The sequence below is a fragment of the Cimex lectularius genome, unplaced genomic scaffold, assembly GCF_000648675.2.
Source record: "Cimex lectularius strain Harlan isolate CLEC.00 unplaced genomic scaffold, Clec_2.1 scaffold210, whole genome shotgun sequence".
Lineage (NCBI taxonomy): Eukaryota > Metazoa > Arthropoda > Insecta > Hemiptera > Cimicidae > Cimex > Cimex lectularius.
The window spans coordinates 729,140-734,851 of record NW_019392884.1 but is presented as its reverse complement, the minus strand read 5'-3'; the positions used below and the strand labels follow the sequence as shown (position 1 = coordinate 734,851).

At 31.7% G+C, this 5,712-nt stretch overlaps 1 non-coding gene across 1 annotated transcript; it reads left to right on the top strand.

Moving 5' to 3' along the window:
• Positions 1-481: 481 nt before the first annotated feature.
• On the top strand, positions 482-554 carry Trnae-uuc. The gene has a single exon. It is a non-coding gene; the product is annotated as a tRNA-Glu (tRNA).
• Positions 555-5,712: the final 5,158 nt, after the last annotated feature.

Here is a 5,712-nt window from a genome sequence, read left to right as displayed (position 1 = left end):
ATAAATGGAGCCCCAATGTCTAACACTAACCTTGTGCGTAATCTTGGACTTTCCATGGATAACTGACTTGAAAACCCACACAAAACTGAAAAGACAAGAAACAACCGACGTTATTAAAAAGACTACTTGACTCATGATCAAAATCATACAACGTAAACAAAGTTCTCAATAAAGGATTCCAGTTCCCAAAGTTTCCATTCAATTCTCCGACAAATTATAATTCTATTATGCTTCAAATCCTACTATTCATTAAGACCTGCCCATGCCGTTTATACAAGCTCATCAAAACCCGCACTATTGCGATAGTTATCACTTCCAACCTTATCATAAAATTCTCCAAAATTCACTATTTTTCGTGGTCCTCTTGATCAATTAATATCATTCAATTAATTAAGGTTTTTTAGTTGAGATAAAATGGCAAAAAGGATGGAAAATTCAAAAGTGGGGTTGAGATAGAAGGTTAGTGCCCGGGTGGATCGAAGTCACGATAGCTCAAGTGGTAGAGTACCGGAATTTCAAGCCGAAGGTCGTGGGTTCGAATCCCGCTCGTGACACTGACTTTTTTATCTCAACTAAAAAACTTTAATTAATTTAATTCTCCAAAATATTTAAAGCGAAAGTAGCCCCGAGACCATCTCCGTGAGTGAAGATTGAGGTTTCAGTGTGACTGGGAAACTTCGAAAACAGACACAAACGACAAATTTAGCATATATGGAAAATATTTACCTTATTCAGCATTTAAAGTTGTAAATATCAAGTAAATGTATTTAAGAAACGTTAAAAATCGACGAAACAATGAGGAAAATTGGCGTGTACATGAAATGGTACAAGAAACCTCGCCTATTAGAAAATTTACCTAACCAAATTCAAAAAGGTCCAACAATAAGAAAAATTAAACCTTTCATAAAAGGGAAAAAAGAAGAAAAAATATCTTATTTATTATCCAATTTATATTTAATTGAGGGTCACAGGAATGACATCAAGATCAGTAACGAGGCCAAACTGACATCTTATTGAATATTACCTAACTTTTTTTTACATATTTAATGCGTTTTATTGATGCACTTCTTTTCACTCAAAATTTATTTTAAAAAATCAAATGTTTCACATTATATGATTGCATGTTTTGTTGGTATATTCATAGCGTTTGAGGTCTCTTTTATCAGAGGAGATGAATTATATTTCTGTTTAGAATTCTGTCTCCCTTGCTTCGAAAAAAAACCTATCGAATTTTCGACACAGAAACTTTCTTTTTCTCCGAGAACAATTTCTCACTCTGTGTTTCCTACGGTGGACATGATGGCAAACTTTCCTTTTTCCCAAGCTAGTCCAAGGGAATCTTTAATTTTTTCCTCCTTTCGCGACGGCAAAGAGGCCAGGCGACACAAAACAACATGAAAACAAACAAATGGATTATTTTTGCTTATTTATATACGTTTTGAAACGCGTTCCTGTTCAAACAACCTTTTCAAAAATTTGATATTTCATTTTGATCATTATTACTTGAGAGGGGGTGAAAGAATTTTGCATGGTACACTTTACATGAAAAAAATAATGATAAAAAACGATATGATGAAGATGTTATACATTTTTAAAAGATTGAATTATTAACAATAAACATAATTATTTGACGACCCTAAAACAAATTTTGTATAATAGCATGTAAAAAGTTAGAATCTTATTTGGAATGTCTAGGTGATTTTTTTAAATTAAATTGATTATGGAATTAATTATCTTTAAGCAAATTGATTTAGTATATAAGTACCAAAGCATTAATTAAACCTGCGTTTATTGTTTTTAAATGCGTATTGGTCCATTACATAAGAATTATTATCAGATTTTTCCTATTAAACATGTAATTTATTAATTTAGTAATTAGTTATGGTAATAAATTATATAAAGTATATTTGATGGGTTTTTTAGAAGGTTATTTATAATATATAATAATATAAAACGGATAAAGTAAACAAGAAATGTCAGATTTTCTTTTGATAAAACTGGTCTGTGGTCAATATCGAACTCACATCATCGTAGATCATTGTGACAAAGCTGTTTAATCCCTGATTCAAATAATGATCAGACTGGCGTTGACGACGTGTTTGCCGAGAGGGACATGACTGCGATCATCCCTTGAGCAGCCCCGGAAACCGACTGATTTCGGGTTAGGATCTGGGCTGGAACCACCCCTACTATTCGAAGACCACCCCCAACCTTGGCCCAGTGAAAATTGATGTTCGAGGTCGCTGTATTTCACGCCGATTTTATTTTTGATCAAAGACAACTATTATAAAGAAAAATGAAATTCAATCTCGGTTTTCTTTTTTATTTGCAAACCACTGTTAAAAATTCATCTCTCGTCCTTTTGAGGGAGTTTTCCAGTACAAAAAAAAAGACAAATAACCGCAATATGTAAATTGAATATTCCATCTTCTGTCCCAGGGAAGAATTCTAATACGGGCTGACAAAATCAGGTTTAACGATGAATATCAAGAGATAATTCCAAACTGAATATCTCGTTTGCTACGCTCGATCTAAAAAATAGACCCATGTCAATTTATGAAATCTGAATAATCCAATATTTCACGAATCGCTGTTTGTTCACCCAACACAAATTTCAATTGAAAATAAAAAGAACTGGATCCCAAATAGGTAAAAGACCGGGTATCTGCAAAACTGCTGATACAATTTTTTTTAAATTTGATTATAATCTACTAAAATTAGGTGTATATAAAATTTTCTGTCTGTGCATATAGACTAATTCTGATATCTTCATATGATTTAATATTAAAAAATATCATTCAATAATTAAGGTTTTTAGTTGAGATAAAAAAGTCAGTGTCACGAGCGGGATGCGAACCCACGACCTTCCGCTTGATATGGTAGAGTAGCGGCGTATCAAGCCGAAAGGTCGTGGGTTCGAATCCCGCTCGTGACACTGACTTTTTTATCTCAACTAAAAACCTTAATTAATTGTGTGATGATTAGTGACCGTTATTCGATAATTATTCAGAAATCGTGAGATGCGGTCTGGTGTGATGTAGTTTTCAGAAAAACATTTTCTTTATCGTGCCAACGTTTCGATCTTTATTGAGATCATCTTCAGGGCCTGGGATTTTTGCATTGTATAAATTCACTTTTCTCGACATCCTACATGTATTTGTTATATTTATACAATGTTTGTAAATCCCAGGCCCTGAAGATGATCTCTACATTACACCAGACTGCATCTCACGATTTCTGAATATTTTATTAATTGAATGATATTAATTGATCAAGCGGACCACGAAAACTAGTGTTAAGTGGATTAAAAAATATATTTTTTTAAATCTGAATAAGCACACATATTATTATCTGTAATCGGTTAAGCCAAGACAAATGTCAACTGCGGATAGTGTTATATCGAATTTATTTTTTTATAAATTGTTAAAGTGTTGAAGAGCGTTAAAAAATAAAGCATTTTAGAAAAAAACACCTTTTTCATTTTTACCGAGGTTTCGACATTTATTCGGGTCATCTTCAGAGCCTAGATGAATTACAAAACTATGGTGATTGGGGAAAAAAATGCAGATGTAAATATCAATTTTGAACCAAGTATTTCATACATAAAGTGACATATTCGTTTCGTTTGAAATTGTTGTAAAACGTGGATTTGTATTACCCTGTTTTTATATTATCATGAAAGAGTGGAGGATCGAATAAAATTTTTCGGTAAATTCGGGAAATTTTATTTGACGTGGCGGTTCTATTTCACTCAAAGGAAGTCGAGAATGGGGGATTATATGGATTGGATTTGGGATTCGGGTTTTTATTCAATATTGAAAAACAAGTTAATTATTAAAGACGGTAACTGAGGGGGTAATATAAAATATAAAGTTTGATGGTTTATTTGCTCTATGATGTTGGCGTAGCTACGGCTGAGTTTGCATGTATCTGATCTGTAATTAATGCTGTGTGTGTTTCTGTTAATGCAAAACATTTCTAGAAAGTAATCATGCCTGATAATTAAACTCGTAAACCTCTAAATAAGCTACGTAAACCCCCCCCCCCAAAAAAACAAAGATTTTTTGGCTATTTATAATATTTTTCTGGAAAATGGACGCTTCTAAGTTGATTGAAGCAAACGTTAAGCTAAGTACATAAAATGAACATAGAAAAAAGTTAAATAATGTATAATATTTAAATAAATATTATATAATTAATGATTGAAATGTATAATTAAATATTATTAATTTATATATATATATATATATATATATATATATTTAGGGTAGATTGTACATTGGTGCTATAATTATCCATATAAGCCTCAAAATAATCAATAATTATTATAACCTTTGATTGGCCCAACAATCATCGTAGAATTCAATTAATCAAGATAAATGCAAAGATTCAACTAGACAAATTATTTTCGAGGTATTTGTTTGTTTTTCTTATAAAAATCGACCCTTCAAATCGATTGGGGCCATAATTAAGCTCGCACACCTAAAAGTACGTAAAATGAACGCAACAAAATAAAAATCGATAAATTTATAGTATTTTGCTATACAGTCGACTCTTTGGGGTGGACTGGTGCTAGAATGAACCACATAAACCTCAAAATAAACAGAGTACAACGCAAGATAAAAATTGTTTTCGAAATATTTGTATTTGTTTTTCGGAAAATCCGCCTTCCGAATGATTGTAGCAAGAATTAAGTTCGTACGCCTAAAAGAATTTAAAATAAATGCAGAAAACAAAAAATTCTAACTATTCATAATCTTTTCCTGTAAAATCGACTCTTTGCAGTGGACTGGTGCTAGAATTAACCACATAAACCTCAAAATAAACAAATGGTAGCAAGAATTAAGTTCATACGCCTAAAAATATTTAAAATAAATGCAGAAAACAAAAAATTCTAAGTATTCATAATCTTTTCCTGTAAAATCGACTCTTTGCAGAGGCTTGGTGCTAGAATACAACGCACAAAGGCAAGACAAAATTTATTTTCGAAATACTTTTCTTTGATTCTTACATAATTTATCTTCTGAACGATTACAGCAAGAATAAAGTTCGTACGCTTAAAAATAGTTAAAATAAATGCAGAAAACAAAAAATTCTAAGTATTCGCAAGCTTTTCCTGTAATATCGACTCTTTGAAATGGCTTGGTGATAGAATTAACAACTTAAGCCTCAAAATAATCCAAGTAAATGCACAAAGGCAAGACAAAAATTATGTTCGATGTTTACATTTTTGCAGTCTTTAAAATTGATCCTTCTATGTCAATAGGAGCAAGAATTAAGCTAGTCAGTCTTAAACTAAACAGAATAAATGAAACAAACAAACAGAAATTAGGACGTATTTATAATATTTTCTAATAAAGCCGATTAGTGCAAGAATTATAGTATTTTTTTAATATTCTGCATACTCTGTCAGAAAATGTGTGATAAGTGTTCGTGTAGAAGTTAAGATGAATGTTGTAGATAATATTCGACACAACTGTGGTACATTTTTGTGACGTTATGCCTTCGATCGCCTTTTATCGCCCCCTTTTTCGAACTATCTAAGTCAGTGGATAAATATTCACAGACCGGACTTAAGGAATTTAGTTCGTGACAACAAGTCTGGAAACTTGTAAAGAATTTTTAATTTATACCTAAAGTAAGGGGTTTTTGGGAAACATTACAACACTGGTTTAAAATTGATCAATGGAAATACCCCAAAAAACTCGTAAT